Source organism: Arachis ipaensis, chromosome B8 (assembly GCF_059453495.1).
Source record: "Arachis ipaensis isolate K30076 ecotype BB chromosome B8, ASM5945349v1, whole genome shotgun sequence".
NCBI lineage: Eukaryota > Viridiplantae > Streptophyta > Magnoliopsida > Fabales > Fabaceae > Arachis > Arachis ipaensis.
This window is the reverse complement of record NC_142443.1, coordinates 118,075,202-118,087,790: the sequence shown is the minus strand read 5'-3', so window position 1 is coordinate 118,087,790 and position 12,589 is coordinate 118,075,202. Positions and strand designations below refer to the sequence as shown.

Sequence of the window (12,589 nt, the reverse complement as noted above, 5' to 3'; positions counted from 1 at the left end):
TTGCAACTACAACTACTAAACATCCTTCTCTTATGCTTAATGCCACAAAGTTTCCTAAGTTGGCCGTCCATTTCAAGAATACCATATTCAAGTGGGATAGAAGGGCGAATAGAGATAAATTTTACCCACTCAAATGATGTAGTAGACGGCAACCTAGGTAGAGAAGTCTCCAACATTCTTGACAAAGCATGTTCAACTCCCGTCCAACCTTTCCGAAGGACTTCCGCTTCCACATCATTCTCAGACTCAATCAGAGATGGGTCTTCATATTCAATGAGTTCAATTGCGGATGTAAATTCATCACTAGGAGGATTTGATTCATGATCCTCATCACCAAAGGAGCTTGCTTCTTGATCTATCCCATCCAAGTCTTCATAGGAAATATGCCATGGAGGTTGTGCACTAGCCTCCTTGACATCAATTTCAATCTTCTTGGAGGAATACTCTGCAACTCTAGATGCCCATGGAGGTTCAGTGTCTCCTAAGTCTTCAACCACTTCTTCCTCTTCAACTATTACGGTTTCCTCCACTTGTTCTAATACAAAGCCACGTTCTTCATTGTCCACCAGAGTTTCTAGTGTCTCCTTTATGCTACGCTCTTCTATTGACTCTCCACATGTAGCCATGGGAGTGCTTTAAGTATCGAAGCGCAGAGAGGCTAGATTACCTACTACCTCAGTCAAGGTGGCTATGAACTGTTGTGTTGTCCTTTGCATCTCTATTTGCCCTTGAAGAAGAACACTTAGAGTGTCATTCATTGGAGATTGGGGTGGATATGAGGGTTCATTATTTGAGAGGAAAGGTTCATGATAGGAGGGTGGTTCATCATAATAAGGTTGTGGTGGTTCAACACTCTCCATCTTTTTCACTTGTTGCACAACTGATAAACCACTATTTTATGGTTTATCTTGTGCTCAATTGAGTGGTTTTTATCAACTCTTTACCCATTTATTCATACTAATCGCATGCTTTATGTTTTCCTTCCTGATTTTGTGCTATGATTGAAAACATGCTTCTTTGGCCTTTATATTGCTAATATTAATCCTCTCTTATCACCATTAGATGCCTTAATATGTGTGTTAAGTGTTTTCAGAGTTTATAGGGCAGGAATGGCTTAGAGGATGGAAAGGAAGCATGCAAAAATGGAAGGAATACAAGAAGTTGAAGGAACTGCAAAGCTGTCAGCCTGACCTCTTTGCACTCAAACGACTATAACTTTAGCTACAGAGGTTCAAATGACGTGGTTCAATTTGCGTTGGAAAGCTAACGTCCGGGGCTTCGATTTTATATATAATATGCCATAGTTTCCCTGACGATAGGCGACGCGAATGCGTGCTCCATGCGGACGCGTCGCAGTGACAAAAAATCAGCATGTTTGAATTCGCAACCAGCGAATTCTGGGCTGTTTCTGACCCAGTTCTAGGCCGAGGAAACATAGATTAGAGGCTACAAAGTGGAAGAATGCATCCATTCATGAGAACAAGCTCACAATACACAATTTTAAGATTTAGATGTAGTTTTTAGAGAGAGAGGTTCTCTCCCCTCTCTTAGGATTAGGATTTAGGATTCCTTTTAATTTTATTGCTTCAATACCAGGTCCAATATTTTCCTTTAATTAATGTCTCTCTTCTATTTTTAATTATTCCAATTCTCTTACTTGTTAATGTTCTAATTTAGCTTATGAACCTTCCCATGTTAAGATTTGAATGTTCTCTTTAATATATTTTGAGGTATTTCAGTTTATGATTGTTTTATTCTATTTATGAATGCTTTTAATTTAATTTAGAATTTTTTTTTTGGCTTTGGTTGAGTCATTGGAGACACTTGAGTTATCAAACTCATTGTTGACTGAAAATTGGAATTCTTCAAGAATTAATTCGAGTTCCAATAACTCTAGCCTTTCCCAAGGAAAGACTAGGACCTGAGGAATCAAAATTAATTCATCCACTTAACTTACCTTCATAGTTAGAGGTTAACAAGGTGGGGAAAAAATCCAATTCTCATCACAATTGATAAGGATAACTAGGATAGGACTTCCAAAGTTCTCATACCTTGCCAAGAGTTTATTTTATAGTTATTTATTTATTTTATTCTTCTTATCATTTAACATACTGGTTCCTTACTTTCAAAACCCCCAATTTACAAAACTCATAACCAATAATAAGAACATACTTCCTTGCAATTCTTTGAGAAGACGACCCGAGGTTTAAATACTTCGGTTATCAATTTTAAAGGGGTTTGTTACTTGTGACAACCAAAACGTTTGTAAGAAAAGTTGATTGCTTGGTTTAGTAACTATACTTGCAACGAGAGTTTACTATAACTTCTAAACCATCAATCTTCAGTTCTTCAAAATGGCGCCGTTGCCGGGGAATTACAAATGTGTGCCTTATTATTGGTTATTGTAAATATTTGCTTTTTGCTTGTTTATTTGTTTTTATTTTTGCTTTTTTTTCATAAATTAAAAGGTTATTGGTTTTTATTTAGTTATAAAAATTTTTTTTCAAAAATTTGTTCTTCGTGTTCATCTTGACCTTCAAGTTGTTCTTAGTTGTTTTCTTTGTTTTGATCTAAAAATTTTAAGTTTGGTGTCATTTTATTATTTTTCTCTTTCCTCATTTAATTCTAAAATATATTTTCTCTTTATTTTTATTTAATTTTCGAATTTTCCTAAAAAAAAAATTTGATTTTAAAATTTTTATCTTATCTTATCTTAGTTTTAAATTTCAAAATTCAAATATTTTTCAAAAATCATATCTTTTTCAAAATCTTATCTTATCTTTTTTCAAAAATCAAATTTCAAATTTCAATATTTAATTTCCAAAATTCAAAATTCAAAATTTTAAAATTCAAAAATCAAAATTCAAATTTCAAAATTTAAAAACTCAAAATTCAAAATTTAATTTTTCAAATTCAAAAATTTTAATTTCAATAACCTTTTAATTTAAATTTATTTTTATTTTCGTTTTTAATTTTTATTAGCTACCATGAGTTCTCACCCCTCTCGCTTTGAGTTTGGTTCTAAATCTGTTGAAAGGAGTGGAAGCTATAACAGGAATATGCATCAAGGTCTAAGCAATCAAAGATGGATGGAGCCAAGAGGATCTGATCAACCCTTTAGGCAACAACACCCTCCAAGATATCATGGGCAAGGACCACTCTACAATGCATACCAAGCTGATAGATATGGTGGATCCCCTTATAATTACCAACAAGCCCCACCCTGTGCTTATGAACCACCTCCCCAACATACCTTTGAACCACAAAACTCACAAGCCCCTTTACACCATTTACCTCCATATGACCCTAACCCACATCCACCATACCAACCACCCTATGAACCGAATGAGCCATACATAGATCCACCCCAACCTTTATTGGATAACAATACACTCATCTCTAACATCATTGGTCTCACCTCTACACTCCAAAATCTTATATCCCGCATGAACCAACCCTCTACCTCCAATATTTAACCCTCAAGCTCTAGTGCACTTCCTTTTCAACCACATAATGATCTTTTCATCCCATCACCACCCTCCATGGAAGAGCATCTACATCCATCAATCCAAGAGCAAGATGATCCCAATTATGCTATTGATATGGAACAGGAAAGAAGGAATCATCTTCGCGAATCTATACTTCATAAAGAGCTAGAGGAGGCCCTACGGGTGAAGGTAGGAGAGACCCTTAAAGATGAAAGAGTAGTTGAAAGGAGTTGTCATGGAAAGAAAATCATCGAGGATGAGTATGATTTTATACTTAAACAACTGGACAAAGCAGCAATTATTAAAAAGGAAGAAGTGGTTGCAGACTTAAGAGATGCTGAACCTCCATGGGAAAGTCAAGACATAAAGCCTCCTTCCAAGACGGCTGCAATTAATGTTAAGGAGGGTGTACAACCTTCAAGACATGTCATGGTTAAGGAATTGGAAGAGGTCGATCAAGAGATGGAGATTCAAGAAGAAGAAGCACAACCTCCCATGCCCTTGGAAAGCAATGAAGAGGAGATTGAATTGGAAGAAAGCTACCAAGAGGAAGAGGTTGATATTGAAGAAACTTGCAAAGAGGTGGAAGTTGTCAGAGAAGAGCACAAGGGAGTGGAGCCTGCAAATTCGTTAGAAATACTTCCCCCTATATTGCCATCATCCTTCACAACATTCAAGTGGGTAAAATTCATATCCCTTAGCTTTCTAATTCCACTTGAATATGGGCTACTGGAGACGGATGGTCAACTTAGAGCTCTTTGTGGCATTAAGAGTAAGAGGAAGATGGTTAGTGGTTGGAGTTGTCAAGCAAGGTTCAACATGGTTGTGTGCTCAAAGTTTAAATGCAAAGGTTGGTGTAAAGCTCAACTGAATGGGTCTAGGAAGTTGTTTGGCCGCTTTAGTGAGAATTCAGATTGCTTGCTACCCGGATGGAATCATAATGATCAACAAGAAGACGGGTGCAAAAGCAAGATTTGGGACCCCGGAATTCATTCTGGCAATCAACACTCTTGGGGCCTTGTCACTTGCTTTAACTTACTTGAAGGTTTTCTGCGCCTAGTTTGGGATCCCGGAGGCTGTTGGCATTCCAAACATTGGTGGAGATTTCTGAATGAATTCAAGCACAAGCCACCATAACAGGAAGCTCATCACTTGTCCAACTTAAGGACTTTAACTAAAAGTGCTAGGTGGGAGACAACCCACCATGGTATGATTGTTCCTTTTTCATTTTTATTTAGTTTTATTTGTTTTCGAGTTTTATTTTATTTTATTGTATTGAACCTGGAGTTTTGCATAACATTTATATTAGCATTGCATTCTGCATACTGCATTATTAAAAAAAAAACACGCATGCGATGCGGTAGCGTCGCTGACGCGTCCGCGTCACAAGTGCATTAGGAGAAAAGAAAAGTGAACAGAGAGTCACGCGAGAGCATGGCTGGAGGCGTGCCTTTGGTACAAATTGATCCACCCGACCGCATCGCTGACGCGTCCGCGTCATTTGCGAAAAATGCCTCCCACGCGTCCGCATCACCCACGCGAACGCGTGCCCTAAAAATCGACGTAAAAAGGGTGTATGGCAGCAAGTTGTGATGGAGTGGGGCTGGACTCGTGCTGGAATCCCAAGCCCTACCACGCTAACGCGTGCCCCACGCGTCCGCGTCATTTTCAAAATATGGCTATCCACGCGATCGCGTCAACCACGCGACCGCGTCACCCAAAAATTTGGCAAAAAGAGTTTCGAACAGAGATTTGCGCGAACGCGAGGCTGCACTCGCGCCAATCGCACAAATCAGGCCACGCGACCACATCACCTGACCTTATCGCGCACCACGCGACCGCGTCACTCACGCGTCCGCGTCACCTGCGCCGCACAACTTATCCAAATCAGCGCCAATTATCTTCTCTTTTCTTTTCTAATCCTAATTTCTTCTATCTTTTCTTCTTTCTTTCTTACTTTATTTCTTTCACTTCTCATTCCTTTTCACCTTCATTCTATTTTACTTAATTTCTCTGCATATTTCACTCATTGCATTTTAATTTAGTGCATATTTTTCTTTTCTTTTCTAAATTCATTATTTTTTCTTTGGTGTTGAATTTTCTTATTTCACTGTTGCATCTTCTCTTGAATTATTTTGGGTGCTTAGTAACTTGTGTTATTCTGGTTAGGTAATATTATTTAAATTAATGCCAATCTTTTATACCTGTATTACTTTTGCATTGATATGAACTTATACTATCTTGCATTACCCACATTCCCCTCTCCTTTGTTGCAAATTCTGCACCACTGGTATGCCATGTGCTTCTATTATTTTCTCACTTGCATGTTGTAGCTACCATGTAATTGAGACCCTCATTATTTGGCATTAACCAACCCATATTTTAATTGTTTTTTATCTTTGTTTTGGGTTACTTTTCTTCCCTTTTTCTTTCAGGATGGCCACCAGGAAGAGAACCGGAAGACCTTTACATGGGAGAGACAAACAAGTTCCTACGCACATTCCTTGATGAGAAAAGCGTCAGTTGAAGCAACCCATCCACTTGCACATCTTAGCATGCACCGAGGACGGTGCAATCTTTAAGTGTGGAGAGGTCGATACCGATCTCCATGGGTTAGTACTTTCTTGTCTCAACACCAATGTTTAAATTTTTTTTGTAGCTAGTTGTTGCATTTGCATGTTTGATTGCATATTTATTTGATACCACTTGGTTGAAGTAATAATTTTTTTTTCAAGAAACTTTTTATAACATTTCACTAATTTGAATAAAATTTAATGTTACACTTGTTTGAAGAAATATTATTTTGGAACATGGTTTAGAGCTCGAACACACAAAACCTGTGAGATTTTGAGCTTATTTGAATTGGTTGCATTTTACTAACCAATATTTTATTTTTGGTGTGTGTTTTTCTCTCTAAAATTGTGATCTTCGTCTTGCTTAATTCTATATTTCCATTGTTTGATGTATGCATGCACTTATATGATTGAGGCCTTTGTTTCACTAAGCTTACATACCCATATGGCCTTACCTTTCATTATCCCTTGCAAACTAATTTTGAGCCTATTTTACCCCTCTGTTCTTTATTTTAGCACATCATTAACTCTAAGCAAAAAATAATAATGTCCTTAATTTGAATCCTTGGTTAGCTCAGACTAGTGAGAAGTGCTCATGAATTAAGTATGGGGAAAGTTGAATTTGGAAACATTTGGTTTGAGAATTGAGTGTGTTAGAATTTTTTGAAAATATGAAAAAAAATGTTTAGGACATGATTCATACATCCAATAATTTAATCATATGCATTGAGAAAAAAAAAGAAAATATATATATATAAAAGAAGTGAGAAAAAGAAAAGAAAAAAGAGCAATTAAGCAAAAAGGGGACAAAATGCCCCAAAGTAAATGGTGAAAGCAATGCATATGTACTGTACTTGAAATTAGAATGCATGAATATGTGAAAAACATGGTTAATGGATAATTAGATGTGGTATTATGATTACATGGATTGTCTAAAGTTAGGTGGAAAGTTTAAGTTAATTAAGGATTCAGATTTTAGTCCACTTGGCCAAATACAATCCTACCTTGACCCTAACCCCATTACAACCCTTAAAAGACCTCTTGATATGTGTATCTGTGTATTAAATTTATGTTGATTGTTAGATGAAGAGCAAGCCTTAGAAAGCAAGGTTAGTAGACAATTGAGAGAATCGAACCTTAAACACTTGAGTGATTAGAGTGTATACACTACCAGTGAGGGTTCGATGCTCAATCCCTTGTTCCCTGCTTTCATGAGCTATTTTCTTCTTGCAAGTCTATTTGTACTTCATTTTCATGATTTGAATTAGTGAAATCTAGTTCATATTTCCTCTTGAAAGATTTGTTTACTTTTAACTAAGTAGGTAGAAACATTTTGCATGTAGTTGCATTCATATAGATAGGTTGCATTTCATATTAATCTATCATTCCTCTTCACTTCTTTATAGCTTCTCTTGAGTTTAGCATGAGGACATGCTAATGTTTAAGTGTGGGGAGGTCGGTCGATACCGATCTCCATGGGTTAGTACTTTCTTGTCTCAACACCAATGTTTAAATTTTCTTTGTAGCTAGTTGTTGCATTTGCATGTTTGATTGCATATTTATTTGATACCACTTGGTTGAAGTAATAATTTCTTTTTCAAGAAACTTTTTATAACATTTAACTAATTTGAATAAAATTTAATGTTACACTTGTTTGAAGAAATATTATTTTGGAATATGGTTTAGAGCTCGAATACACAAAACCTGTGAGATTTTGAGCTTATTTGAATTGGTTGCATTTTACCAACCAATATTTTATTTTTGGTGTGTGTTTTTCTCTCTAAAAATGTGATCTTCGTCTTGCTTAATTCTATATTTTCATTGTTTGATGTATGCATGCACTTATATGATTGAGGCCTTTGTTTCACTAAGCTTACATACCCATATGGCCTTACCTTTCATTATCCCTTGCAAACCAATTTTGAGCCTATTTTACCCCTATGTTCTTTATTTTAGCACATCATTAACTCTAAGCGAAAAATAATAATGTCCTTAATTTGAATCCTTGGTTAGCTCAGACTAGTGAGAAGTGCTCATGAATTAAGTATGGGAAAATTTGAATTTGGAAACATTTGGTTTGAGAATTGAGTGTGTTAGAATTTTCTGAAAATGTGAAAAAAAAATGTTTAGGACATGATTCATGCATCCAATAATTTAATCATATGCATTGAGAAAAAAAAAGAAAATATATATATATATATAAAAGAAGTGAGAAAAAGAAAAGAAAAAAGAGCAATTAAGCAAAAAGGGGACAAAATGCCCCAAAGTAAATGGTGAAAGCAATGCATATGTACTGTACTTGAAATTAGAATGCATGAATATGTGGAAAACATGGTTAATGGATAATTAGATGTGGTATTATGATTACATGGATTGTCTAAAGTTAGGTGAAAAGTTTAAGTTAATTAAGGATTCAGATTTTAGTCCACTTGGCCAAATACAATCCTACCTTGATGATGCCAAGGCATCATAGGCTAGTTTCACTAGCATTTTTCTGTTAGTTTTAGTTGTTTTATGCATTTTCTTGAGCTTAAAGTAACCAAAAATGGTTAAATGAAGAACAAAGCAATGAACCATCCAAACAATATGATTTTGATGCAAATTCCATGAGTTTTTAGTTATATTACTTGAATGCTATGAATGGAAGATTTCTCATGAAATTTTGCAAGACTTTGATGCAATTGTTTGGATGATTTCAGGGAAGAAGAGGCTAGGCAAGGAAGCAACAAAATCAATAAAGGAAGCTTGAATATCACATGTGGAGTTTAAGTTCCAGTTTAAGCCTAAACTGGAGCTTAAACGCCAAAAATCATGAAGGATAAGAAATGCTGGAATTGAAGTTTAACCTCCAGTTTGACCTCAAACTGGAGGTTAAACGCCAGAATGAGTATGCCATCCAGGGAGGAGTTCCACGTTTAACCTCCAGTTTGACCTCAAACTGGAGGTTAAACGCCAGGAGTGGGAAGAGCACCAGGGAGCCATTTCCACGTTTAAGCTCCAGTTTGACCTCAAACTGGAGCTTAAACGTGTTCGACCAAGAATTTTCCTCCAGGGTTGCTTTCTCCATTTCCACGTTTAACCTCCAGTTTGACCTCAAACTGGAGGTTAAACGTGTTCGATACCTCCAGGGCTACCATTCTAAGCTTCCACGTTTAACCTCCAGTTTGACCTCAAACTGGAGGTTAAACGTGTTCGACCTCCAGGATGCCTCCTTCCTTTTCCACGTTTAACCTCCAGTTTAACCTTAAACTGGAGGTTAAACGTGTTCGACCTCCAGGGCTGCCCTTCCTTTATCCACGTTTAAGCTTCAGTTTAACCTTAAACTGAAGCTTAAACGTGTTCGACTACATTACTCTCCAGGGCTACCTTCTTCCATTTCCACGTTTAAGCTTCAGTTTAACCTTAAACTGAAGCTTAAACGTGCTTCTACAAAAGGCCTCACTGGAAGTGTCTGGCGTTTAAGCTGCAGTTTAAGCTTAAACTGCAACTTAAACGCCACTCTTGGAAAAGGTTTCTGGGCCAAAAATATTGTGATTGAAGTTAGTCTTTGAGCACAAATATTAACTTAAACTTACTTTGGTATGAAACCCAATTGAATATCATGGTTTATGGGATTGGGCCTGAAGGATTGATGAGTTTGAAATTTCAATTTATTGAGTCATTTGTCATTATTTGATTATCACTAAGTTGGCTCAATGAAATGTTACAGAATTTGGATCAACAACCTCATCAAGATTATGGATCATAAACCCAAGGCAAAAGGAAAGCAAGGAGAGGCCTCAAAGCCCAAGAAGCACAACTGAAGCTCAATATAGAAAGTGTATAAATAGGATAGAATTTAAGTGAGAGGGACTCTTGGAACTTTTACTTTCATTTTTAGCTAGTTTTCCTTTTCTTTGTAATTGAATTCAGAGCTATGATTCACTAAACCCCCTTTCATTGGGTTAGGGAGCTCTATTGTAATTCAATGAATCAATAATAGTTTATCTTCTTCTTCAATCTTTTCTCTTGAATTTTGTTAGAAAGCTTCTCGATCTAATTCCATTGAGTAGTTGTCTTGGGAAAGAAACTACTCATACTTGGAATCCTTCGGAGCCTTGGGAAAGGAATGGAGGATTCATGCTAGAGAAGCTTTCTCACAGTGAATTGGATTGGGGTTTGGATGGATATTGTGACATGTAATCCTACCAAATTGTGGTTCATGAAATTGTGTGGTATAATCAGTGATCAAGCATCATCTCTTCTAATGAACATTTAAACCAAGGGATTGGGAATTTGTTTGTTTTTAGAGAGAATTGGTGAGCCAAGGGATTGGGATCCAATCATATAAGATTGCCAAGCAAAATTCAATGAACGCATTGGTTGAGGAAGAGATAAACATGTTTTGATTCGGAGATCTCAATATCTCCTATAACCCAATGAATTCCCCATTTCTGATTTCCTATTTCTCTTTACATTCCGCAACTCAATTCTTGCAATCACCCCCATTCCCTTTTACTTTCAGCAAATTTACATTCTGCTCTTTAATTCATGCAATTTAAGATTCCGCCATTTCAATTCCTTGTCATTTACGTTTCCCGCCAATTTTACATTCCGCAAATTCTCATCTAAATCTTGATTCCGCTCAACTAGAACACACTTCTAATCCGAATTGCTCACTCAACCAATCCTTGTGGGATTCGACCTCACTCTATTGTGAGTTTTTACTTGACGACGATAACCGGTGCACTTGCCGGAAGGAATTTTGCCGATCGTGCAATTTCCTAAATCGTAGCATAACAAGTTTATGCGCATCAAGTTTATGGCGCCGTTGCCGGGGATTGGTTTTCGATTGACAATTCTCAAATTGGAAGCTAACTAGATTGAGCAATTTTCTCTTGCTTTGTTAATTCTGTTCAAGATACTTGTTGAATTTTAATTTCTGCACTCGGTTACATGCTTTCCTTCTTTATGCCTTTAAATTCATGCAACTAACTCACTGACTCACTAACTGTTTGAATTAATTCCTCAATTGATCTAACCATACTCTTCCATTAACCAAGAGTATTTCACTTGTTTGTGTTTGAGCTGTGTTCTTGTATGACAGGTAGGAGAGGAGAGACATCAACTCCTCCATATACCGAACCAGAGAGGACCCTTCATAGACTGAGAAGGGAAGCAAGAGGGAAGAGAGTAGTGGGAGAAGAGGAATCTGAAGGAGAATCTGAGGACAATTTTGAGGAAGCTTTAGATCTCAACATGGATAGAGAAGTTCACAACCATGAGAGAGCTGATGGAAACAATGCCATTCCTGAGAGAAGGGTTCTTAGTTCATACATAAACCCAACCTCTGGGAATTGTGGTAGTAGCATCCAGAAACCACCCATTCAGGCCAACAATTTTGAGCTCAAGCCACAGCTAATATCACTTGTGGAGAATCATTGTTCCTTTGGAGGAAGTGCTAATGAAGACCCAAACCAACATCTCACAAAATTCCTGAGAATTTGTGACACTGTGAAGTCCAATGGAGTCCAGGAAGATGCCTATAAACTGCTTTTGTTCCCATTTTCACTTAGGGACAAAGCAGCTAAGTGGCTGGAATCATTCCCAAGGGGGAGCCTAACAACATGGGATGAGGTGGAAAGCAAGTTTCTGGCACGTTTCTACCCTCCACAAAAGGTCAATAGGCTTCGATCTGAGGTTCAGACTTTTAGACAACAAGATGGTGAAACTCTCTACGAGGCATGGGAGAGATTCAAGGACTTGACAAGGAAATGCCCACCAAACATGTTCCATGATTGGGTGCAATTGCACATCTTCTATGATGGGCTCTCTTATGAATCAAGGAAGGCTGTAGACCATTCATCAGGAGGTTCATTGAACAGGAAAAAGACTGTGGAAGAGGCCATTGAAGTGATTGAGACAGTGGCTGAGAATGAGTACTACTATGCATCAGAGAGGCACAACACTAAGGGAGTCATGGAGCTGAACCATGTTGATACAATTCTAGCCCAAAACAAGGTGTTTGCCAAGCAACTAGCAGAGCTTACCAGGCAATTAGAAACAAAGCAAGTGGCTGCAATACACACACAAGATCAAGAGGAAGTAAGCATTGAAGGAGGTGATTGGGATGAGGCTAATTATGTGGGAAACCAACAAAGGCAATCATATGATCCACATTCCAACACTTACAACCCAGGCTGGAGAAACCACCCAAACTTTGGGTGGGGAAACCAACAAACCCAACCACAAAACCACAAACCTTACAACCACAACCAACATAACAATTCCACATACCAAAACTCCAACCAAAGATCATACCAAGCCACACAAAACACTTACCCCCAACCATCATATCATGGCCAAAATAATCAACATACCCAACCTAATCCGAACCAACAATTTCAAGATCAATTAAACCGGATAGAAGGAATGATGGCAACCATGAGTCAAGACATAATTGAATTGAAGAGCTTTAGGGATGATGTGAGAACTACCTTAAGAAACCATGGTGAAAAACTCAAGAGGATGGAATCTCAAGTAGGAGAG

At 37.4% G+C, this 12,589-nt stretch overlaps 1 non-coding gene across 1 annotated transcript; it reads right to left on the bottom strand.

The window, feature by feature from the left end:
* Positions 1-11,725: 11,725 nt before the first annotated feature.
* Positions 11,726-11,829, bottom strand: LOC148549392 (small nucleolar RNA R71). Its single transcript, XR_015898692.1, has one exon. It is a non-coding gene; the product is annotated as a small nucleolar RNA R71 (small nucleolar RNA).
* Positions 11,830-12,589: the final 760 nt, after the last annotated feature.